This window comes from Pinus tabuliformis, chromosome X (assembly GCF_031772625.1).
Source record: "Pinus tabuliformis cultivar Carrire ecotype Pingquan chromosome X, CPIR1, whole genome shotgun sequence".
NCBI lineage: Eukaryota > Viridiplantae > Streptophyta > Pinopsida > Pinales > Pinaceae > Pinus > Pinus tabuliformis.
Window position 1 is genome coordinate 603,799,933 of NC_142308.1, and position 27,238 is coordinate 603,827,170.

Sequence of the window (27,238 nt, forward strand, 5' to 3'; positions counted from 1 at the left end):
TATCAGGTCTCCTAGTTTTCATAAATCAGCATATGCAATGAGAATTATTTAGGCATGAGAATGTTCTTCCTGTTGACAGTTTCATTAGAAATGATGAGTTGGATCTTTCAGTGTAGAGACAAATGTTAGAAACTGTTGGATTGCAGACTTGTAGATCATGTTTAGAAACTGGGATACTGACCCGTAGATCAGGACTGAATAGAAGGCAGAATTTCTAGATGCTTCATCTAAAGAAGTCACAGAAATATGGGTGATGGAGAGTCGAGACTGGAAATAAGCAAAGCACTAGTGCCAATGATATATATATATATATATATATTAATTTAGATATGTGATTATTTACATCCATAAATGTAATTGGAATGCCTAACTATGCATACTTCGTGATTGTAAATATTTATATTATTTTAGAAATGTGATTATTTACATCCATACAAATAATTGGAATGCCTAACTATGCATGCTTTTTTATTGTTTTTCCCTTTTTAGACAGAAATTGGAAATAAACATGGCACTTTTTGGTAGTACAAATGGAATTTCAAAGAAGATAATTGTATTATGTAAGATAGTTGATTATTTAAAGTGTATGAAAACTTGGAAATCCTGGCTATACATTCTTTTCCATTGTTTTGGCCTTTTCAGTTGTTCTACTTGTTGACCCTGCCGCCTACACCTACCTACAGGTCAGTGAGAAAAGCCTTCAACCCCACAAGGTGTGGTTGGTGGCAGGGAACTCAGAGAAGGGACTGTCACACTAATCCCAACTCTCTCCGTTTGAGCTATCTCCTAGGTTAGCTAAGGAGGGTGGCCCCTAATGGAAAGTTAAGTTAAAAACAAAGATGTGAGTTTCTAGGAGAATTGTTAGAGCTAAATAGATTATTTATTTAAGATTTATAAGCAAACCTGATATGAGCAATAACCATAAACACATAAGGTAAGCATGAGATACATAAACAACCAGTGCCTTCAAAGTATTGCTCTTTAAGAAATGGATTTTTTATTTTATTTTTGCTTAGAATGAAGTCAAGCACTTTCAAATGAAAACCCAAATAACCTTGGACTTGGGTTTCCCAATAGAAAAGGGTTACTTAGTTTATGCTTTAGCTTTCTTCTTTAAACTTGAATTGCCTCCAAGAACACCTGTAGGAAAGCAAGCAAAAGAGTTAGCATGCAAAAAAAATACGGCCTCAAATGCTAGATAAAACCAATACACACACAAATGAAAGAAGAAAATATGGGATAATTTTTCAAGATAGAAAATAAGCAAAGGGTTCAAGAAACCCCCTCTTAAATAAATCTTTTGATGTCTTATGAGATTGTTGGCTTGAACAACTTGTGGGACCTTTGATATCCTTGGAGGTGACTATTCCAACCGAAGAAGTCCTCACACTCCAATAGAGTTGGCAACCTATCCTTTGAAGTTTGAACACAAAAATGCCTGCAAACCAATTGTTAGCGCAAAAGAGACTTGGCATATAGAGACCAAGTTGAGCTTTTCATTCAACTGAAAATGACAAGCTACAACAAGAGCACAAAATATACCAAGCCCAAAGGAGATTTGAGATAGCTGCAAATCTCTCCTCCCTAGACAATAATGCCTTCAGGCAAATGCACAAAAAAAACAACTAGATAGCAATGTATAATCGAATGAATAATAACATCAAATGACACAGGTATACCTCATCAACCAAAGAATGCACCACAAGAGAAGCTAGTAACCCCAAAGACTTTTATTTATTTATATAAAAGTTGAGTACAAAATCCAGCAGAGTCTCCGCAAGCCCAACAGCTCATTCTATCCATCACAAATGAGAGCTCAAGACTCATATAAATAAGAAAATGGGAGATGATCCCAAGGAAAATTCCAATGACAAGTGGAGATGGATTGACAATCCCAATGTAGAAAATCAAATCACAAGTGGCAAGCTGACTGGCTGTAGGTTGCCAATGAACTGCTGTAGATCTCCATCAAAAATTTCTTTAAGCTGCCAGCGTATCCCCTTAACTGATATACGCATTACTTTGATTAGACAATTGTGAAACTTAGTGGGAGTAAGTAGGAAAAATATCCCACTCAACTAGTTGTTAACTCAAACATATGAAACGGTGATAAACACGTGTTAAATCTGGCTGCCTATAGGCTGGAGTAGACTGCTGCGTATCATCCTTTTTGGCTGGCAGTAACATATCCCTGCGCTGATCCCATTGGCTGATATGTATGTGAGTGGGAGACAAGTGAGAGTAAGTGGGGGACAAGAACTGTCCCATGTGGCAGTTCTGTCCCCACTCAAACTTTTCCAAATCCGTGAGCTTAAAATATGCATAAACTGCTGCGTATAAACTTCACTGCTCCATGAGTTTTAGTGGGGGACAAGTGGGAGACAAAGTCTGTCCCATGTGGCAGTTTTGTCCCCATTCAAACTTTAATTTGCACCAACATATTGAAATAAATAAAATTATTTGAACTTTAGCCATATGTAATATTTCAACGTTGCCTCTTTAACTTAACGTTGGACCATTTGACTTGCCACTTGGAACTTTGACTGACTTTCCTCCATGTGGTGGGCCCCACATTGCTACTACATCACCTTTGATATTCCTTTAACTTTCCATGTCAAAATTTGATTTATTTTGAATTTTTTGATTTTTTCCTCATTTTTGCCACTGTCATTTGAAAAATCGGCTTTTGAGGGGCTCTAAGTCATTTTTTGACCCTCAAAGTGGGTCTTAGGATAATGCTGGGCCTTTGAGGATGAATTTCGAGTAGTCATACACCCCAGACATTTCCTAAGGCCACTTATTTACACCATTACATAGAAAATAATTAAAAAAATCCCGTTTTGCGGGAAATTTTTAATTATTAAAAAATCCTACTTAGACCTAGCCAAATTCCACGAAACATTTTGTGTGATCTAGTATGGTAATATACATCGACTCTAGACACCAAGATGTGTCAGGGGCTCAATCTTCAAACCGTCACCCCGGCTTTGGGGTAAAACATGAGTGAAAAAATCCAGAAAATTATCCGCCTCTGAAAAAGAAGGGATAATTAACCGGATAAAAAAACACTCCAAGGTGTACTCGTTTGCTGATTGAGTCCCAACATCCTAGGCCTGTTACAAATTCAAAACTCATCATTATTAGTATCACTTATTACAATTCCCCGTAGGGTGTGGAATCTGGGTACAAGAAAGATGATGAGAAGATAGAAGTAGAGTTAAAAAACTCTGTTGACTGATGATATCTGATGGTACAAGTGTCCTCTGGATCATCCTTGGGCATGGAGTCTTCATATAATCATCAGGTGCCACTCCAGTGGTCAACATTTGGCTCCATATGGGGATGCATGCTAGATATGAAGTGATAGTGTGCAAGAACCTGGAATCTGCATCCACCGACAAAAGACATATATCAACAGTATCCATTCAAAATATCATCAAATGAAATAAAGTACAGAAACGAAGAAATGGAAATTTATTCTAAGAGCATAAATGACAATTTATTCATGAAATAAAACTACTTAAACAAAAATGACACAAGATAAGGTTAGAAATATGATACAAAAAGATGCCCCATGGCATCAGATAATTTCTTTGTAGAACAATTTGAGCAGTTGGCCGTTCACAGGTAACTCGAGTGGTTCTCCATCCAAAGTGCTCAAATGGTAGGAATTTTGTCCAGCTGCTTCCCTGATAATGTATGGTCCAAGCCACAAACTGTCAAACTTACCATGATTTCCTGGCTTTTCATTCCTGCGATCCCATAGCAAAACCATATCATTGTTAGAAAACATTCTATTCCTAGATGATTTGTCAAAATTTCTTTTTACTTTAGATTGATTTTTACAACAATGCTCAAATGCTCTTCTTCTGGTTTCATCCAATTCTACAATTTGGTCAATCCTGCATTGCACAACATCTTTATCAGATGTAAAACTTTGTAGCAATTGGTAAGCTGGTAACCTCAAATGCACAGGAAGGGTAACATCCAAGCCATAAACTAACTCAAAGGGACTCTTCCCAGTAGAACTCTTCTTTGTAATCCTATCAGCCCACAAAGCATATTTAATTTTACTATCCCATGCCTGTTTGTTATCCCCTACTATCTTCTTGATTATGGTTATCAAATTCTTATTACTAGACTCTGCTAAGCCATTACCTTGAGGATAGTAGTTTGATGAATGGGATAAAACAATGCCATACTTAAAGCAAAATGATGAGAATTCAGCAGAGCTAAAAGCCTTGGCATTGTCGGTGGTTATTTTGGCAGGGACACCAAAACGAGTGATAATCTTATCTTCAAGAAAATCTATCACTACTTTTTCGGTGGCGTGTTTTGTAGGGATGGCCTCTACCCATTTAGTAAAATAATCAGTGGCAGTTATAATCCATGAGTAGCCATTACTCGAATTTTCATTAAATTTCCCTATAAAATCCAGCCCCCAATGTTGAAAGGGAGCCTCCACGACCACAGGCTGAAGAGGCAAAGTGGCTAACTTCTGCTTCCCAGTGAATAGTTGACAAGCTTGGCAACCTCTAACATACTTGTGCACATCAGCAAAAATAGAAGGCCAAAAATAACTAGCCCTCAAGATTTTGTGGGTAGTAGTCTTAACAGCATAATGCCCTCCACAAAATCCTGAATGAAACTCAGATAGAAGCTTTTTGGCTTCAACTTCATCAACACACCTAAGTATTACCCCCTTCGGATTTCTCCAACCCGGACCATCCTTCGTAATGCAATATTTAGTTGCTCTAAGCCTTAATGCTCTTCTCTTATGGCTAACTAAATGGTTAGGACATGATAAATTTTGCAAATAATAAATAATGTCTTTATACCATTCAAGTTGACCCAATTTTGGAAGTTTTGATGAAGTTAATTCTAAATCATTTTGACAAATCATTCCTATCGCTTTCTCATTTCCTTCAGTCAAGATTTTGGCCAATCCCTGGCCTTTCACAAGCTTGGTAGGTCTAATATCCAAATCGTACTCCTGAATCTTCAAGACCCACCTAGCTCGAGTTCCTAAGCAATCAGCTTGGACTAAAATATCCTTTACAACAGAGTGGGGAACAAATGCAATTATCCTAGAATACCCTACATAAACTCTGAACTGTTTAAGAGACTTGACTAAAGCATAAGCTTGTTTCTCCATGGTGCTATACTTCAACTCAGACCCTTGGAGGGACCTACTCATAAAAGCAATAGGCTGCTCATGCCCTTCATTATTCTTTTGAAGCAACACCCCAATAATAGTATCTTCGGATGCAAAAGAGAAAATCAAAAACTCCTTTGAATAATCAGGGCTTATTAGAACAGGTGCTTTGACAATAGAATCCTTTATTTCCCGAAAACCTTTTCTACCCTCATTGCCCCAAACAAACTTAACATCTTTCTTTAAGAGGGTTTGGATGGGTTTGACAATCTCAGCATAATTTGGAATGAACCTTCTAAGAAAATTAATCTTTCCTAAGAAGGATTGAAGAGTTTTAATATTATGAGGCAAAGGAATCTTTTGAATAGCCTCAACTCTTTCAGGATCGATCTTGATCCCATCCTTTGAAATGATGTGACCAAGCAACTTCCCTTCAGTCACTCCAAAAATAGATTTAGCAGGATTTAAGGATATTCCATACTCTCTACACCTATCAAAAATTTGCCTTAGGTGGCTTACATGGGAAATTCCATTTTTAGAAAAAACAGTTAAATCATCTTGATAGATCTCAAGAAATTTCCCAATTAAACCCTTAAAGGCATAGTCCATAGCCCTTTGAAAAGTTGCTCCAGCATTCGTTAATCCAAAAGGCATCCTTAAATATTCAAAAGTACCCCATGGTGTGGTGAATGTTGTCTTATGCCTATCCTCCTTCTTCACCAAGACTTGGTTGTATCCTGAAAATCCATCTAACAAAGACATCATTCCAGATCCTGTTACCCTTTGCAATAATGTTTCCATATTAGGTAAAGGGTAATTATTTTTTTTACAGGCTAAATTAAGATTTCGAAAGTCTACACATAGCCTGATTGATCCATTCTTCTTCCTCACAATAACCAAGTTTGAACACCATGTGGAATGCCTAGTGTGAGCAATAATACCAGCCCGAAGCATCTTTTGCAATTCCTTTTGTACCAAGGGGGCTAACTTAGGATTGATTTGCCTAAGTTTCTGCCTAAAGGGTTTGGCATTTTCATCCTTAAGAGGGATAGTATGTTCCATAACATCTTCCCTATAACCTTTCAACCCATCATATGAAAAAGCCAAAACATCTCTATATTCATGAAGTAAATTTATCAAATTCTTCCTTTCTTGCTCATTGGTACCCTTGCCTATTTTAATAACCTTTGGGTCATGAGGGGTACCAATATTCACTTCAATGAATTCCCCTGGGCCAATTTTCTTATCATCTTTTCTCTTTGATGCATCATGTCTGTCAAACACTTGCTCCAAGGCTACACATTCCCTAGGAGTAGGATTTGTCACCACATTACACTCCTCATAATCACATCCTTCCTCTTTGTAGCCAGCCTTAAATTCAGAAAATTCCTCCATGTTATTTAAAAAACGAACCACCTGGCTTTCATCATTAAAGATTTGCCAATGCTCTAGATTGTCAAGAACTGATGGCCTAAAGATAATTTCCATCTTAATTTTATCATCCACCAAGTTCTCTCCAAGCTGTAATGTAGATGCAGCAACAGCTAGCTCATCAGCTTGTTTATTTCCTTCCCTAGGAATTGCTTGAAGGTCTAATGCATCAAAATATTCCATATTATCCCAAACATCATTTCGATACTTATTTAATCTATCATTCTTGCATGCAAATTGATTCTTAGTTTGAAGAAGGACTAGATCAGAATCCCCCTTGATACTAAGCAACTTTATCCTCAAGTCTTTTGCCAACTCAAGACCCAACAATAAAGCCTCATACTTTGCTACATTGTTGGTCGCATCGAATTCCAATCTATAGGCAAACTTGAATATGTGACCAAGAGGGGAGGTAAAGACAATTCCAACACCCTTACCATACCTAGAATGGGCACCATCAAAATTCATGTGCCAAACTCCATCTTTTTTACAATCAACCTCCTCCTCCAAAGGAGGAAAAGAATTAGCCAGAATAGCATAGTTTCCCAAGTTATCAGATTCATACACAATTTCATTATGAGGCTCCCTGGGATTTTCTATATGAAACTTTCTCTCCAATTCCCTATCCAATCTAACCATGATGCCCTCACTATTAGGGATGGTAGCATAACTTAAATCCATTTGCAAACTACCCCCAATATCAGCTCCCCACTTTCTAGACAATAACATCCCCCAAGCATCAGGCACATCAATCACCACAATATCCATGGTGATCATAATGTCAGGATGTACAACCAAGTGGACTTGAAGATCTTTTATCAAACCACACACTTCAATGATCTTTGAATCCATTGCACAAATGTTGTGGTAGGGTCTAGAAATCCTCAAATTTAACTGATTCATGACTTTCTTAGTCATGACACAAGATGATGCCCCAAAGTCAAACATACAATTGTGTAAAAGCATTCCATTGACCAACATAGTTATGAAAAAAGGTTGGTGGTCTCTGTTATCTCTACACATATCACTACTTTGCAGAGTGATAGGGGCATCCTCATATCTATCCTTAGAAAAATTAGACATTTCTTTTCCATTGGGAGCATCAATGGCTTTCAACAATTTATATCTTTGGGAGGGAATCTTCATGATTTCAATGACAGGAACTAAAATCTTAGCATTATTAATCCATCCTCCCAAGTCAATATTCAACTTCGATGTGGGTGGAGTGAAAGTTTTACTATGATTTCTTTCTTTATTCTTGGCTATCTCTAAAATTTGAGTTGATGAAGGCTTCTCTCCATATAATTCAGTGATCCTATCCAAATCTTCAAAATTATTTATACTATAGGAGGATGGAGTCTTTTTATTTACCTTCTGACTACTCTCCATAACTCCCATCCAATTTTCCAAGGACAAATGATGCTCTTTTCCAACTACATTGATTTGTTCACTTGTTCCCATCATATCTCCTTCTAGGATCCTTCTTGCATAAGGACAAGTGAGTTCATCATGTATGTCATCGCAAGGTCTACAATAAGGCATGGAATCATCAACTAAGTTTGTAGACTCGAGTGGATTAGGTGGCCTATGGTCATTGGGAGGTCCTCTCTTTTGCCATCTATCATTTACTCTATTTGGGAATCTCCCACCTTGATTTCTTTCCATGGCCACTAATCGATTTTGGATAGCATTCATTTGACTGGTGTGATTTGCCTCCATACTCTTGATGAGTTGGGTTAACTCCTTAATAGGATCATGCGTAGTCTCTTCTTTGGCCTTGCCTTTGGAATCGTTCGGTTTCGATGGCCCTCTATTGAAACCAGGAATTTCAGATTTTCTTGATTGCTTTCTAGCCCTTTCTATCTTTAAGGCTTCAGATTGAGCTACACTCAGATTCGTAGGCTCCTTCCTCCTCAACTCATAGGCAGTGTCAACCCCAAAAGCATCTAGATATGAGCATAAAAGAAATTCATCAGGAGGTTTAACAGTAGCAGGCATGCTTTTTACTAATTCATTGAATCTCTTGTTAAACTCCTCCATGGTCTCATTCTCATTTTTCTTCATGTTGCTAATGGCATTGATAAAATGCCTATTTTCCTTCTTCTCTCCAAACTTATTTAAAAATGCAGTCAGAATGGCTTGTAAAGAGTTATATGAGTTAGCAGGTTGCTCAGTGAGCCAATCAAGAGCATCATCTTCTAAAGATAAAACAAAAAGCCTCATCTTCACATCCTCATAATTAGCAGTGTTACACCATTTAAAGATACAAACATTAAAGTTTTTCACATGTGATGTAGCACTAATGGCATTGTTACCTTGAAAGGAAGGCAACTTTTCAATAGCCTTGTCAGGGATATTGTGAGGATAGCCATTTATGTTAGTAAAGTCACAAGGAGCAAAAAGATCATTCATGATGCTAGGCTCTACTTGTTCTTGAAAAAGCAAATGAATATCAGAAATAGCCTCTTGCCCAAGACTAGCAAGAGCTCTACTACGAGAAAGTCTATTCAACCTCTCTCTAAAAAACCTTTCAGGATCAGGGGAGGGGCTAACTAGACCACTTGAATTTCTCCTAGTAGAGACTCTTGCAAATTTGGATTGAGTGGAGTCGCCACTTAAGCAAGAATCTAAATCTAAAGTTCAAAATGCTGAAACCAAAAGGTTAGTCGATTTCCCAGGTACAAGAAAGCTTGTCCCCGGCAACGGCACCAAAGATGTTGACCTTGCCGCCTACACCTACCTACAGGTTAGTGAGAAAAGCCTTCAACCCCACAAGGTGTGGTTGGTGGCAGGGAACTCAGAGAAGGGGCTGTCACACTAATCCCAACTCTCTCCGTTTGAGCTATCTCCTAGGTTAGCTAAGGGGGGTGGTCCCTAATGGAAAGTTAAGTTAAAAACAAAGATGTGAGTTTCTAGGAGAATTGTTAGAGCTAAATAGATTATTTATTTAAGATTTATAAGCAAACCTGATATGAGCAATAACCATAAACACATAAGATAAGCATGAGATACATAAACAACCAGTGCCTTCAAAGTATTGCTCTTTAAGAAATGAATTTTGTATTTTTTTTTGCATGCTAACTCTTTTGCTTGCTTTCCTACAGGTGTTCCTGGAGGCAATTCAAGTTTAAAGAAGAAAGCTAAAGCATAAGCTAAGTAACCCTTTTCCGTTGGGAAACCCAAGTCCAAGGTTATTTGGGCTTTCATTTGAAAGCGTTTGACTTCATTCTAAGCAAAAATAAAATAAAAAATTCATTTCTTAAAGAGCAATACTTTGAAGGCACTGGTTGTTTATGTATCTCATGCTTATCTTATGTGTTTATGGTTATTGCTCATATCAGGTTTGCTTATAAATCTTAAATAAATAATCTATTTAGCTCTAACAATTCTCCTAGAAACTCACATCTTTGTTTTTAACTTAACTTTCCATTAGGGACCACCCCCCTTAGCTAACCTAGGAGATAGCTCAAACGGAGAGAGTTGGGATTAGTGTGACAACCCCTTCTCTGAGTTCCCTGCCACCAACCACACCTTGTGGGGTTGAAGGCTTTTCTCACTGACCTGTAGGTAGGTGTAGGCGGCAGGGTCAACACTACTGATTGGACACCCTTTCCTCCAGAGCTTAGGCTTTGTTGCTTTCTTCAAATGTGTTGCTGAATTCTTGAGGCAGCGTGTAAGTTGTATTCATATATCCATTATGTTACATGGGAAAGTTATCTTCTCTTCTCAACTTTGTATATTATTCTTATGCATGTATGATTTTGTTTTATTAAGTTGTCCCTGGTAGAAGATTGCACCTTGAGTGAATGGTTGAATGCCTGATTGTAGGTCTTGTGTAGATTGTATGAAATTATTGTCACCATCAAAGACGATGTATGTTTTAAGCAGAGTATCCAGCTTGGTCTTGGCTTGTAATCTAAGTAAGGCTGTGAATTTAGATTGAATGAATTTTAACGTATGGACTCAAAAATGTATATGGTGTATATTGTTTGTAGACTTTCCTTAGAACCTCTTTTCAGGAAACGATGTTGCCTCAAGTGGACATCCCTTTTGCATCCTACTTGATGCTTGTAACCTTTTCACGTTTATGAGAATTCATGATACTAAATTCAAAAATGTGGACGTAAGTATTGTATCAAAAGATTTGTGCTTTTCTTGTATTTGCCTTATTAATTTTTTTCTCACTTTCAACTTCAAGTTTTCCCTTGTATGAGATGACTTTTCTTCTATTAACTTTTCTTCTCATCCAAGTTTTCCCTTTATGGACGAACTTTATTTAGAAAAACTATCCATTGTACTTATTATATATACATATTACATATAATGCAATGTATCTGGTCACATGCATGAAGCACTTAGGTTGACTTAGTCAAACCCTAACCCTAGTTTGATTACCTAGTGCACCCTAGGTGCATTGGTAAGGGTGCCAAGAAAGTGTGCCTCAATTGGAAGGAAAACTGGTGCATGCAAGCATGCATCTCCTTCCCTGACATCTGTGCCCTCTATCTAAATTGAAAACTTACCCAGAGGAGCATCTTAAATGATTAGGGATCTACATCCTCCTACTGATGCATGCTGAACTAAACTAACTCTGAACTGAACTAAATTTAATTGAATCTGAACAAGCTAATAATGGAACTATAGTAGTAAAACTAGAAATATACTAGGTCTCCTGCTTAACTACACCAATCACTCATACTTTGCCATGCATAGAAACTGTGATAAACTGTTGCCATCAATATGTTGTATGAGTCTGTGGATTGCACTATTACTCTTGTTGTACGAGACTGTCATGAAGGCACCTTACTACTGCTATAACTGTTGATTGTGTGCACCTCAGAATAGTGGAGAAGATTCACCAAGCTACCAAAGGAAAATGTCTACCAATTAATTGTTGCACTGTCTACCAGTTATCATGAAGGCACCTTCTTAAGAGATTCTTTACAAGCTTGTAGGAAGTCAGGCGAAACGAATTACCATGTGGCCTTGTATAACTTGTTGAGAAATCTAGGGCATGAATAGTTAAAAGATTTCTATGCTTGATAATTGCTTGTGTTCTCTTCATCAAGTCAATTACCAATATGCACAATAAAAGACAATTGACACAGTATGTAGGCTTCTTAGCCAGGGCCAAAATCTCTCACCTCTTGAGAGGAAAACCCGATGAAAATTCTTCTTCTAAATCTTCAATTGACGAGTACCAAGACCATGACACAGAGCCTTGACTCTGTATCCTCCCAAGAACCTTGTCACTAATCTTGATTCTCTGCCTCTTCTCTGCTTCGAATCCCTTCTAGATCTCGAACTGCTTTCCTCGGCTCCTTCAAGAGAAACTCGGTCTCTATCCTTCACACTGCTTCTTTTCGACTTCTCCTAGAGAATCTTGGTCTCTAGGATTTCACTGGTCTCCTCTAGAGAAACTCGGTCTCTAGATCTCTACCTCGGTTACCTAGAACAAGTGCCCCAAAAGAAACCCTTTCTTCCTTGATCCCAGAAGAAACCTCCTTCGCTATCCCAGAAGAAACCTTCTTCGCTGCTCTAGAAGAAGCTCCTTTTTGTTGCTCCAGAAGAAAAACCTTTCTTCGCTGATCTAGAAGAATCTCTTGTCGTTATGCCTAGAAGAAACCTTCTTGTCCTTCCTTCGCACTTCTCTTTGCAGTCCCTTCTTCGCACTCCTTCTTCACCCTTTCTTCGCACTTCTACTTGATCGAAAGCTTGTTGAGTTGCTTGCCTTCAAGTGAGGCCAAGTTAGGCTATATATATACAATTCCCCTCATGTCTTTTAGGCCGACATGATTACTTGTAGTTAGGCTGACTTCTTCTAGTTAGGCCGACTTGAAGAGGATAAATTCAAGGATAAGTGACCGACTTGAAGAGGATAAGTGACAAGGTCTTGGAGGATATACTTTACATAGACAAGATTGACCTTTTACAAAGTGTAACATGACTTCATTGCATGACAATGACTCTAACATTTTATGACTAGATGACAAATAAATCCTAAGGACTCTCATTGGGAGTCTTGACTCAAAAATAAAATCTCTTGCTCATGGAACCCATGAAACAAGTCAATACAATAATTATATTTTTTCTTCTTTACATCTCATTACATAAAATCATAATTACATGTCATTATAAAGACTGAACCTAGTTATACTTTTCAACACTCCCTCTTAACTAGGGAGGTATTCATAATGGTACTTGGACTTTCTCAATCTGAAGAATTTCTCATAAGAAGAATTCGGATTGGTAACTCATTTGTATAGCATCATATCAACCAACATTGTTACATAGCAAGGCCTTGACTAATCACTCCTTATCTCCACAAGATCCAAGCTCAATGTTGGCGAGACCAATGATTTATAGACATCCTCATCATTGTCTCTCTCGGAACATACCCCACTTGGGTTATCTCAAGGTATGTTCCATGAGGACTATTCTTATCTTGGACTCCCTAGCCCTCAAAGAATATCAGTCCTCCACGACTACTCTTTCTGTTGGATGCCCTATCTCATCCTCAAAGAGCATCAGATGCCAAATGATTACCCAATCCTCCATTCCGTCTTCCCAGGTGAAGACTAGAATGTCATGTCTATCTCTCCCTTTCAAACAAGGACGACATATTCCATTAAGGAATGTACTCATTCGTACAAAAGGAATGTACTTAAGCTCCCTCTTGGCTTAGGAATTTCCAAGTTTCTTCCAAGTAAGAAACTTCTTTTTCCAACTCCCTCTTAACTAGGGATCTACAACAACTCCTTGTGGAACAACCAACTGCATGAAGAACTCCTCTCTTCTATGATGTCATCAATTTCTTTCTTCATGGAGTCTTCATCTTTTGGGTCACATTCAGAGGGCACAGACCATCCATCACTTTCATCCATGAGTTAGTCATGTCCTTATTTTATCAGAAAGTGATCCATCAGTTTTTTCATCTAGCCTTTGCTTTATGTCATTCTGCCTTCGCCATATTTTTCGGAAGGATCTTATATCCTTCAATATGGTCCTCTTGGAAGTCATCCACAAATCTTCCCTTAGGCAGTGCTACGTAAGCCCATCTAGATATTAGTTCAAAAATAAGAAATGAACACTTAAATCAAAATTACCTTTGTGATGGTTTTTCATCATGACATCTTCTTGTACGTATCAACATCCTACATACAGATTGACACATTTCCCAAAGATATCCTTTGTTAAAGGTCTCCATCTTTTTTCGACTCCTATCAAAGTCTTCATATCTTTTTGGGAGATACTCTAGTCAACTCTTCTTGGACTCGGATGTTGAATGCCTTCTACCTTTGTTGCATATTTTCATGATCTCTTCCTTTCTTTTCACACTTCATTCTCAGGAGCTTCCAATCAGAGTTTCTCAATTGTAGTCAACTTCCTCATGATTCATATGAGAACATATTATGTTGATTTCATCTAGTGTGACTTATGCCTTTCTGCAATCTTTTAGAGGAGGAGATCCCTTCTTCTCTTGATCATATTTCCCAGGATGGAAATAGTGATCCATATTGTTTGCAACCATATTCCATGACTTTCATAATAATATATGTAAGAATACAGACCTCATCTTTCCTTTCGATCATCTAGACTCCCAATAGCAACTTCATTTGAACTAAATAACTTTATTCTTTTAGACCTGTTTTTTAGCTATGTCATCATACCATCATCCCCTGAATCCCACGAGTTGGAATTCCTGATGGAACTTCTTGCTTTCCTTTTAGATCGGTGAATCGTTTGATTAGGATTCCATGAGACAAACTTGAGGGTCTTTCATATCCTTACTCGACAGATGTTTCCTTATTGATTATTGTATGATGATGCTAGTCGATGATGACCTCTACTTCAATGAGGTTTCCAAGGGCTCCCATTCTTTGTAAATAGAATTTCTTTCAGGCATTATTTTTGCTACTCATTTCACGAGCTCTTACTTTTGATGCTTCTATTAAAATGCTATTTTCTAATCTGCTGCATCCTATCTTATTTACATTGCTACCTATCTATAATTTACAAGTGAAAAATACCTTTTATGAAGAAGATCATCTCAGTCATAGTAGAGATCTTTTACTTCTTCATTATTACACTTCTTTGACTTAGGCTCTTTCACTTCTTCAGTAATGTAGGCTTCTATTCCTCTTATCCTTACTACGTTTAGGGCAATCTCTTCTATAGTGCCCAAGTTCTTGACATCCATAGCATCTTACCTTATCCATGTTCCTCCTTTTCTTTTGAGGACCGAACTTTCCAAATTTCCCTTTCTTTCTTGCCATAGCAACATATGCTTGATTCTGCTCATTTGGTCCAACATCAACCTTTGCCTTCAGTTTGGTTTCTTCAATCTTACAGAGTGACCATAGATCTTGAAATGGAGTAGTTTCTTTCTTCCCATATAAACTTGAAGTTACCCCATTAATTCGGTAGTGCATTCAGTACCACTGTGGTCATCTCTCTATCAGACATGACTTCTCCCAGCTCTTGTAGTTGATCTCAAATTTCTGATATCCTCATAAAGTATGAGGCTATTCCATCTTCCTTGGATATCTTCAGTTTGTAGAGTTCTTGCCTTAATGAGATTACTTCTCTTGCAATACTTACGGAAAACAACTCTACCAATTTGTCATATATAGCTTTTGCAGTCTCCAACTTAGATACATATGGGATTAGAGTCTTTATAGATTCTATAAGAATCCTTTGGGCTCTCACTTCTCCCTTCATGAATCTAGCATGTGCTTGAGTATCTTCCTTTGGATTCTGTGTTATTGATCCCTTGATGTGATCCATGACCTCATTCTCAAGAAGATTTAGGAGTGTCATTTTCTTCCATGCAAGGAAATTTGTAGCCCCAATCAATTTTGTAATGTCCCAAATGAAGAAAATTTGGAACAAACCCTTCACACAAAATTATCATGCACTTAACAGAAGATTGCCATGTAAAAACCCAAATACCAGAAATTTGACAGAAACAATAAACCCACAAATTGCACGAAAATCTCATTAAAGGATCACAACATGAAGAACAATGAGAAATGCAGCAACAAAATCCAGCTTTATTATATAGAAATAGATGCCAATACAATAGCTGGGAATGGCCCTCCAAGATAATAATGCTAATGTCGACCTCCAAACTGAAACAGGAAATCAATCACTACACCTGTGGATTCTGAATGAATCCACCAAAGGGAGATGGGTGCTTGCCCAATCTCACTGAATCACTCGAGGGTTTCAGTCTTGGGGCTACCAATGGAGTTGAGAACTAGGTTCTCAACCTCACATACAAGAAACAATATCAAAACCAAGATGTCTCCAAATGACCTTCTCCTCCTCTTTTATAGGTCTCATGGATTGATCTCCAAGCCTCTAGAAGCATCTTATTTTATTATTTTATTATTATTCTAGAAGCTTCTACTTTGACTTTATCAAGTGACTTTTTAATTTTATTTTATTTCACTTAAGTCACTTTTGGTCCTTTTTCTCCAATTAATTATTTTTCCTTAATTAAATGACTAATTAAAGTCATTTTTAACTAAGGAAAATGGCAGATTGCCCACTATACTCTCTTCAGCCACTGGAAGTCTCTTCTTAGCATCCCATCCTATATATTTTCTCATTCCAGTTCCAACGAGCTATTACACTGAGGTGTTCCATCAATTAATCTCCCCGGAAGGCCACCTCGAGCATAATTAATTAAGTTATGCCCAATAATAACGATGATTTTTGGAAGTTGTCGAAATGCAACGGAACGAAAGTCAAACTGTGCGGATGATGGAATATGCCAAGTGAATGCCATCAAATCTCGTAAAAACTCCTCGAAACTCCATCGGGACCCTAATGACATAAACCTGCTCCACTGACCTGGCCATCCCCTGCCCTGGAAATCCACCCTGGCTGTACTATGAAGAAGAATAAAAATTGGGACATGACACGTTTATTGCTTTCCTTGCAAAAATACATTTTGTTATTATCAGATATGGTCATAGGCTTACTTGAGAGATTGATGCTTGCATCCTCCTTAATTTCGATGTTGATGGAGGATTTGCTTCTTGAGAGATTGATAAGAGAGAGCTTGATTCACGATCCTCCTTGAATGATTTAGTCTTCCTTCTTTCTTGAAGATTGTTTCAAGACTCTTGATGGTGCAAATTTCTTTGATCTAGGGTTTTGAAGATCTTGACCTTGGTAGCCCTTGCATCTACTATGATCCTTCTTCGATGCTTGATGTTTTCTTGATTGGATGGCTTGGAGTTCTTCAACTTGCTTTGATTCTTTTATGAAGCTCGATTCTCGTGTGTCAACTTGCTTTAAATGCCCCTTCTTGACTTCAACACCTAAGCTCTGATACCATGTTGAGAAATCTAGGGCATGAATAGTTAAAAGATTTCTATGCTTGATAATTGTTTGTGATATACTTTTACTTCTTAGCTTATAATCTTCTCTTCGTTATGTTATTATTGTGTTCTCTTCATCAAGTCAATTACCAATATGCATAATAAAAGACAAGTGACACAGTGTAATATTACTAATTAGCCATGGCCAATTGGAATATTTGATTTTGCTCAATTTTGCCTTCTATAGTTATTTATAAATAAAAAGGTGAGGAAAAGGGGGACATAACTCACCTTTAGAATAAAGTCACTTCCTAGTAGCACAACGTTTTGACTTAAAGGGGAGCCAAGGGGGCCAAAGGGCCATGCAGAGATGGGGCCCACGCAGACACTTGGAGGGACTACACAGATGGAAAGGAACACGTGGCAAGAAAGGGACTGCGTTGGAGGAGGTGGGCCTTGGGATTGAGAGAGGCCAACGCTATAAAGGAGAGGGGAGCCTCCTCATTTTGTCATTCGATTATGTGCATTTGAGCTAGTCACTTCGACTTAGAGCACGCTCGCTGTTTAGCTGGTCTGCAGCACTGTTTAGTGCATTGAGTGTCTCCGTTCGGAGATCTCGCCCTTAGCCCCGAGGGACTTCGAGTGCCTACTCGAGCAAGGTAGTTTCCAGCAGTCTTTTGCAGTAGGATTGATCTTTGGCGTTGTGGAGAAGCTGAGCATTTGAGGACTGCGCAATCTTGGGAGAGAGGGACTCAGTTCTTTTGGTGGGAGTTCCAGATTGGGGGTTTGTGGAGGGTTAAAGTTGGGTGATTGAACAAGGGATCAACTCTTGCATATTGGAGGATTTTGGTAGAGTTTCGGGCTGAGTTTTGGTGGATTCTATTTAGTGGCAGCGCAGAGCCTGGAGGGACATCATAGATCCCTAAGGGGGTGATTTTCGGAGGTCGGCTATTTCAGAAAAGCTTTCTGGGGTTTTCTGGGTTTCTTGAGTAGAGTCTGATTCCAGAGTTTCAGCATTTTCTGAGGAGGGGAACAACCCCAAATCCTCATTTGATTTCCAGCTGTAGCAGTAGCACGACAGTTCTCCAGTAGCTTGGACGCAGTTCAGAGAGAGGCCATTCCTTGCTATTCTGAGTGTATTGCTTCACTGGCCTTGTGCAAGTCGAGGTGCCATATTTCTGATCACCTCCTGTACTCATTCCATTACTCAGTATAATAAAATGGCTTAACATTTCTCTCTGCATTTCTTGAGTATCTGCTTATATTTCATGTTCACATTATTATATGTTGTACTACTGTTATTTTTATCACTTTGAGTTTCCCGGTCACTATATCATTTGGACGTGTTTGGTTGGAGTTTGCTTGGGTTTGAGGAATATCCCAGAAACGGGATATTACACACAGTATGTAGGCTTCTCAGCTAGGGCCAAAACCTCTCACCTCTCGAGAGGAAAACCCAATCAAAATTCTTCTTCTAGATCTTCAATTGACGAGTACCAAGACCATGACACAGATCCTTGACTCTAGTATCCTCCCAAGAACCTTGTCACTAATATTGATGCTCTGCCTCTTCTCTGCTTCGACTCCCTTCGAGATCTCGAACATCTTTCCTTGGTTTCATCCAGAGAAACTCGGTCTCTATCCTTCACATTGCTTCTTTTTGACTTCTCCTAGAGAATCTCTATCTCTAGGCTTTCATTGGTCTCCTCTAGAGAAACTCGATCTCTAGATCTCTAGCTTGGTTACCTAGAACAAGTGCCTAGAAGAAACCCTTTCTTCACTGACCCCAGAAGAAACTTCCTTCGCTATCCCAGAAGAAACCTTTTTCGCAGGCCCAGAAGAAGCTCCTTTTCGCTTCTCCAGAAGAAAACACTTTCTTCGCTGATCTAGAAGAATCTCTCTTCGCTATGCCCAGAATAAACCTTCTTGTCCTTCCTGCACACTTCTCTTTGCAGTCCCTTCTTCGCACTCCTTCTTCACCCTTTCTTTGCACTTTTGCTTGATCGAAAGCCTATCGAGTTGCTTGCCTTCAAGTGAGGCCGAGTTAGTCTATATATACACTTCCCCTCATCTCCTTTAGGTCGACATGATTACTTGTATTTAGGCTGACTTCATCTAGCATGTTCTTCCATCGTTGTAGGCCGACTTGAAGAGGATACGTGACAAGGTCTTGGAGGATACTTTACATAGACAAGATTGACCTTTTGCAAAGTGTAACATGACTTCATTACATGACAATGACTCTAACATTTTATGACTAGATGTAATGTTCCAAACTAGGGAAAATAGTGCTATGCAAAGCGGACAATAAAAATAATACCATAAAATTAAATTAGACCATCATGATCAGACGACAAAATTGGCAACCAAACTACGCTGTCTACTCATTTTATTAAATGGGAAGTGGTGTACAACAAGGTGCTGGAATGTGTGCACCTGGTCTTGCTCTAGGCAAGCTAGCAGAAGTGTTAAAATTGGCAACTAGGGCCAAACTCCATGTGGGTCATCTTATTTATGGAAACTGATATTTTTCTTTGATTCCTCTCTCTGAGAGGTGTAGGATTGATCTAAAGATCATCCGATTCCGACATGTATTTATGGAGATATGAATTTATTTGTGTTATTTGACAATTTGTCAAGGTCGGCCAGCAAGCAAATAACGCCAACTCGACCTCAATGTTGCATTATAAATAGAAGAGGTCTCAAGTCATTTGTCACACATACTTCTCTCATGATCTCTCTCCACTCGTTTCGGTTTGGTGGCAAGAGAGGTTTAGAAGGAGAATCCCTAGACACAGTCCTCATGAAGAAGCCCTAGCCGCTGTCTTGAAGGAGATTTGTCCACAGATCTAAGGTGCTTCTATACGCAACAAGAGGAGGCACTTATATGCAGCAAGAGGAGGCTCTCATCCGCAGCTAGGAGGAGCCCTAATCTGCAGTCCTGAAGGAGACATAACCGCAGTCAAGGAAAGGCTCTTAGACACAGTCAGTAAAGGCTCTAAGCCTCAACAAAGATAGGCTCTAGTACGCAGTCAAGGAGGCTTTGATCCGTTGTCAAAAGGAGCTCTATCCCGCAGCTAAAGAAGCCCTAACTTGCAGCCAAGTAGAGGCCCTAATCCGCAGTCACAAAGAAGCCTTATCCGCTGTCACAAGAGAGCCCTAGCCGCAGCAAGAAGGATCTCTATAACAGCATGAAGGAGCATAGAAAGAGCAGCATGGAAATCTCTGTGACAGCATGGAAAATAATGTTGTTCTAGGGCATGGTTTAGGTGTGCTTGGAAGCCGCAGTCACAAGGTTAGACAGGGCTAAATATGAATGTGTTTGGGTGCTGGCAAATGCTGTTAGCTAGGCCAAGTTTATGTAGAAGACAACATTGCTGTTTGGGACTGTCTGGGTGCAGCAGCTATGTTAGGGAGATGAGTAAAAGCATTGGGCTTGAAACTGCCCCAAAGGGGCAGCGTGGAGGCCAGCATCCCATTGGAGGACAACCGCAGCCATTAGGAGTAATTCTGGGCCAGTTTGATGGGCTGTTAGGGACTGTGGTTAGTACCCTAACCAGTCCCAGAATTGCAGCATTGCAGCAAGTTCAAGTGTTGACATTTCTATAGGCTAAATGCTGCTGCGTTAATGATGAATGGACACTATCTGGGATACGTTTGCTACAGGGGTTGCTATGTGCTAGGCCGCAGGCCATAGCACCATAGCAAGGGCTGCTAAGGGCAGTCAAGGATGTGCCACAGTTTCATAGGGAGGACTTATTCAAGTGCCCAAATCAGATCAGCTATCTACTGCAGAATGAAATCAGATTTATGAGCAGTGTTTGGGCTGATTGTATTTACAGTTGAAAGCCAAAGTTGCCTAGGTTTGATCAAGCTACCTAGAAGTAGAATTCTGCCATGTTTGACCAGCATTAACTTCTCTGGTCAAGGCCTTATTGCTGCTGTCATAAATATCAGTTTTGTATATTTGTAATAGCTCTCTCTGCTGAACTATTGAAGAATATAAGAAGAATTGGTGAAGGGTTTCCCTACATTGGGGTTTGTCCCTGGCTGGTGACACATCTTGTGTCCTCTTGTCTTCTATTGTTTATGTTTATGTTCTATTTTCATTTTAATATCATGCTGATGTGATTGCTAATCTGGATATTGATATTGAGCTAATAAGAAAATTGAAGTAAATTGCTCTAAGCATAGAACATACCTAAAATTAACATGGTATTAGAGCTGAGGTGAAGACAAAGCCTAAGCAAGAGTGAAAGAGCAATCACCGAAGACGGACAAGGACAAAGGCTCATTGGGTTCCTCAACCCACTCCCCGGCTGAAGATAAACTCCTTGAAAAATCTGTCTATCATGGATGGAAGATGTCTCTTGATCTAACATTAGAGGAAAGCCTGGATCTAAGGGAGGAAGGAAAGGCAGATGCCTTGCTTGCAATAAGTTTGGCCACTATGTGAAGGGACACATCTCATGATGATGATCACAATCATTCCAGGGGCAACTTCAACAACAATGGTCGAAGGAATGACAAGTTCAATGGCAAAGGAAAAAGGAATGCAGGACATGAAGGAAATGTTCGACCCTCCAAGAAATCTAGGAACTCTAGGTATGAAGAATCAAATGTTGTTTCTGATAAGCAAAAGGAGTATTATCTTATATTGGCCCTCTCCACTACCTCACCTTCGGACACTTTGGGAAATTGGCTTATTGACAGTGGTGCTTCAAGGCACTTCACCAGATACAAGGAAGCTCTCTCTAATTTGATAGTGAAGGAGACAAACTTGGAGATTATTCTTGGAGACGATGCCACCTATCACATAAAGGGTGTAAGGAATTTTACTCTTCAATTGAATCAGGGTAACATGATTCAGTTGCAAGAAGTTCTATATGTACCTGATCTTAAGAAGAACCTGGTGTCCATTTCGGCAATGGAAGACAAAGGTTACAAGGTGGCATTCATCGATGGAAAGGTACGTGTTTGGAAAAGGAATTTTGAAGATGCTTTTACTCTTGGGTTCAGGGTTGGCACTGTGTATCAAGTTGCCGGAAGTCCATTGGGGACCATGTCGTGTGACTCATCTCTTCAATGGCACCAAAGGTCTGCCCATCTTCATTGTAAGGCCCTACCTGATGTGAGACAGATGGTGATAGGGATGCCTGAGTTCAAAGAAAAGCATGAAGGTATATGTTCGGGATGTACCGAGCGAAAACTTACTAGTAATAGCAAGACCATAGATGTGGAACAACTCGAGGGGCTTGAGGTTCATGATCAGGAATGTCATATAAGCAGGATGAAGGGAGCTCTCTATGGTTTGAAGCAAGCAACCTGGACTTGGTATGAGAGGATCGATAGCTATTTGATGAAGTTGGGATTCACTAGGAGTGAAGCTGATCCGATCCTTAACTTTAAGGTTGAAGGTGATAGATCTCTCATACTAGTGCTTTATATGGATGACCTCTTTCTGACAGGTGCAAACCCTTTCATTTACAAACATAAGAGGGAGTTGGATTCTGAATTTGGAGTGGTGAATTGCAAGCATGTGACTACCCCGATGGAGCTTAACTTTAAGAAGTTATGCGATAGTGCTGTCGGACTTGAATTGAGAAATGCCTTTGAGTTTCTTCAACTCATAATAGCATTGATGTTCTTGGTGAACTCCCGTCTGGATAGATGTTTTGTAGTTAGCATGTTGAGCCAACATATGGCTGAGCCTCATCACTCACATTGGATTAGTGCCAAGAATCTTCTGAGATATCTTCGGGGCACAATCACTCATGGACTTAGACACACTACCGGAGTTGCATGGTTATTTTGATGCTGATTGGGCTGGCAGTGTGGTGGATCACAAGAGTACTTCTGGATGCTGTTTTTCTTTGGGTTCTGCTTCGATATCTTGGATGAGTAGGAAGCAAAAATCGATTGTCTTGGGCACTGTTGAGGCTGAATACATAGCTGCTAGTATGGCCTCCTGTGAAGCTATCTGGTTGAGGAAGCTCTTTAGTGAGTTGTTTGGACATGTGCTGGATACCACCGTGATCCGTTGCAACAACCAGAGTGGGATCCGATTATCAGAGAATCCTGTATTTCATAATCGCTCGAAGCACATAGACATTAGGTACCACTTTATCTGGGATATGGTACATCGAGGAGCAATAAGGCTCCATCTCATTAGGAGTGATGTGCAGGTTGCCGATATTCTGATGAAGCTCCTTGGAAAGGTCAAATAAATGACTTTTCGATAATGATTAGGAGTCGTGGAGAGACACTCTCTTGAGAGTCCTGTATGATATGGATATTGAGCTCTGGGAGCTCCGAGGGGGCTTGGGGTATTTCTTGTAGTGATGAGCAACCATAGGGTGAGTGGTTCAGCCTTCCCTTACTGATTTGTTGTGTACAGGGTGAGTGGTTTAGCCTTCCCCTGGGATACCCCATGGCTACATGTAGGCAGGATGAGTGGTTCATCCTTCTCCTACTGAGACATCCTACCCATGTAGTGTGGGACTCATGGGAAGCACCTCTCACTTGGCCAATGAGTAGGGAAATGAGGATAGGGACCATAGTATTACCGATGGACGCATCGTGTACTACTGTACTCCCTATGCTAGGATGATATTGATCTGGGATCAATTGGAACTGACTTCGAGTCAGTAAGAGTGGTATGGGACACTCTCTTTATTTGATACAAATTTCGGATCAGTATGAGTGGTATGAGACACTCTCTTTATTTGGAACTGATTTTGGATTAGTAAGAGTGGTATGAGACACTCTCTTTATTTAGAACTGATTTCGGATCAACAAGCGTGGTATGAGGTACTCTCTTTATTTGGAACTGATTTTGGATCAGTGAGAGTGGTACGAGACACTCTCTATTTGAGACTGACTTCGGGTCAATAGAGAATGATATGATACATTCTCAATCTCTTCTTCTTCTTCATAGCTCAGGAGAGTAGTGCATTGATGGCAGAGATAGTACGAACTGGCAGATGGATTAGCAGATGGAGTTCTCCCTAGTTGAGAGGGAGTGTTAAAAATGGTAACTAGGGCCAAAATCCATTTGGGTCATCTTATTTATGGCAGCTGATATTTTTCTTGGATTCCTCTCTCCGAGAGGTGTAGGATTGATCTAAAGATCATCCGATTCTGACATGTATTTATGGAGATATGAATTTATTTGTGTTATTTGACAATTTGTCGAGGTCGGCCAACAAGAAAATAACCCCATCTCAACCTCAATGTTGCATTATAAATAGAAGAGGTCTCAAGTCATTTGTCACACACACTTCTCTCATGATCTCTCTCCACTTGTTTGGGTTTGGTGGCAAGAGAGGTCTAGAAGGAGAAGCCCTAGCCGTAGTCCTCATGAAGAAGCCCTAGCCGCTGTCTTGAAGGAGATTTGTCCACAGATCTAAGGTGCTTCTATACGCAGCAAGAGGAGGATTTTATGTGCAGCAAGAGGATATACACAGCAAGAGGAGGCTCTCATCCGCAGCTAGGAGGAGCCCTAATCTGCAGTCCTGAAGGAGACATAACCGCAGTCAAGGAAAGGCTCTTAGACACAGTCAGTAAAGGATCTAAGCCTCAACAAAGATAGGCTCTATTACGCAGTCAAAGAGGCTTTGATCCGCTGTCTAAAAGGAGCTCTATCCCGCAGCTAAAGAAGCCCTAACTTGCAGCCAAGTAGAGGCCCTCATCCGCTGTCACAAAGAAGCCTTACCCGCTGTCATAAGAGAGCTCTAGCCGCAACAAGAAGGAGCTCTATGACAACATGGAGCATAGAAAGAGCAGCATGGAAGTCTTTGACAGCATGGAAAATAATGTTGTTCTAGGGCATGGTTTAGGTGTGCTTGAATCTGCAGTCACAAGGTTAGTAATCGTTGAAGACAGGGCTTAAAATGAATGTGTTTGGGTGCTAGCAAATGCTGTTAGCTAGGCTGAGTTTATGAAGAAGACAATGCTGCTGTTTGGGACTGTCTGGGTGCAGCAACTGTGTTTGGGAGATAAGTAAGAGCGTTGGGCTTGAAACTGTCCCAAAGTGGCAGCGTGGAGGGCAGCATTCCATTGGAGGACAACCACAACCATTAGGAGTAATTCTGGGCCAGTTTGATGGGCTGTTAGGGTATGTGGTTAGTACCCTAACCAGTCCTAGAATTGCAGCATGGCAGCACGTTCAAGTGTTGACATTTCTATAGGCTAAATGTTGCTGCTTTAATAATGAATGGACACTATTTGGGATACGTTTGCTACAGGGGTTGCTATGTGCTAGGCCGTAGGCCATAGCACTATAGCAAGGACTGCTAAGGGCAGTCAAGGATGTGCCACGGTTTCATAGGGAGGACTTATTCAAGTGCCCAAATCAGATCAGCTATCAATTGCAGAATGAAATCAGATTTATGAGCAGTGTTTGTGCTGATTGTATTTACAGTTGAAAGCCAAAGTTGTCTAGGTTTGATCAAGCTACCTAGAAGTAGAATTCTGCCATGTTTGACCAGCTTTAATTTCTCTGGTCAAGGCCTTACTGCTGCTGTCATAAATATCAGTTTTGTATATTTGTACTAGCTCTCTCTACTGAACTATTGAAGAATATAAGAAGGATTGATCAAGAGTTTACCCACATTGGGGTTTGTTGCTGGCTGGTGCCACATCTTGTGTCCTCTTGTCTTGACTTGTCTTCTACTGTTTATGTTTATGTTCTATCTGCATTTTACTATCATGCTGATGTGATTGCTAATCTGGATATTGATATTGAGCTAATAAGAAAATTGAAGTAAATTGCTCTAAGCATAGAACATACCTAAAATTAACAAAAAGCCCAAAATGAACAATGGAACACCCTCCACAAATCTGCTGTTAATCCGGCCCAAGAGCTGCATTGTTATTGCCCAGAAAGGTGCTGCTGCTTGAAATGGTCTGTTGTTAGAGCCTTCCATGCTGCTCAGAAAATTCTAGGAAATTAATCCCAACATCTACGCAAGAAACCCATAATAACCCATGAAGTAATTAGCCAAATGTTGACCTTAGAATTTTGGCCCAAATTCCGCTTAGCTCCTTTAGTTGCTAGCTGAGTTGGGACCCCTTTTTGACCCCTCAGATCTGCCCAGAAAATTCTATAAAATTAGGAGTGTGACCCTTGCCCAAAACCAATAAAAACCCAGAAGGGGTTTCCCTTGGTTCCAACTTTCAAAAATTGACCCTTCACAGCTTGGCCGTCCTCCAATTTCGAATTTTGTTGTTGTCACCAATTTTTTCAATCTCTGCTCTCCTAGCTCCAGCAATCCTCCTCAAATGGCCTTCCAATTGATCTCCTACTTCTTTCGGCCAGTTCTAGCTCTACAATTCCTTCCTCTGACTCCCACGTGAGCCCAGTGATGGCTCTCTGCGCAGGCCCAAGTGACTGTAAATCGAATTACTCTAGTGCAACAACCTCTTGCTACAAAAATCTCCTGGAAGGTTGATCCTCCACTGTAGCTTCAATGTCCAAACTCCCCGACAGTTGCTACCCGGATGAACCCACAAGCAAGCCCTCCGTGTTCCCCTTCTGCGTCCTCCAGAAGCATGTACTGGCTGAGACAAATGCTGAATGATATGATTGTGAAACTCCACCGACTCTCCTCCAAGGTAGTACGAATTGCCTTCCTAGGGTGGCACTTGAAATCCACCGAAGCAAGGGTTGAGATCTCTGCTCAGAGACAATCGTGTGCTAAATAGCACAATAACCTGACTAAGCAGCTTGAGCAACTAAGGTTGAGTTCAATATGTCAAAAGATAAGATGCTGAAATGAGGAGAGTTGCCTTCCTTATATAGATTTCGTGGAACACTTTTCCCTCCATTTTCCCTCCTTCATGGGTCCCTCACTTGACCATCGATTTCCCTTCCATGCAAATCGAACTAGGGAATGTGTATTCTCCTAGTGTTGGTGGTCCCCACGTACAAATTAACCACATCGAAATAACTTCTACTAAGTCTAGCCTCTTAATAAAATCGAATGGGCCCCATCACCTCCAAAATCGGCCCCAAGATGTAGAAATTAATTCTGTTCCAAAATAATTTAGGAAGGGTCATGACGCTAGATGAAAAATAAATCCTAAAGACTCTCAATGGGAGTCTTGACTCGAAAATAAAATCTCTTGCTCATGAAACCCATGAAGCAAGTCAATACAATTTTTTTATTTTTTCTTCTTTACATCTCATTACATAAAATCATAATTACATGTCATTATGAAGACCGAATCTAGTTACACTTTTCAACATAACTCACATGGAAAACCATCAAGCTTGATATATTTTTCATTAAACATCTCACCCAAAGTAGCTATCAAGTCA

At 39.8% G+C, this 27,238-nt stretch overlaps 1 protein-coding gene across 4 annotated transcripts in view; it reads left to right on the forward strand.

Annotated features, from left to right (window-relative positions):
• The window catches only part of LOC149141481 (mitogen-activated protein kinase kinase kinase YODA-like), a 193,663-nt gene that overhangs the window by 39,779 nt on the left and 126,646 nt on the right, over positions 1 to 27,238 (forward strand). The window lies entirely within an intron of this gene.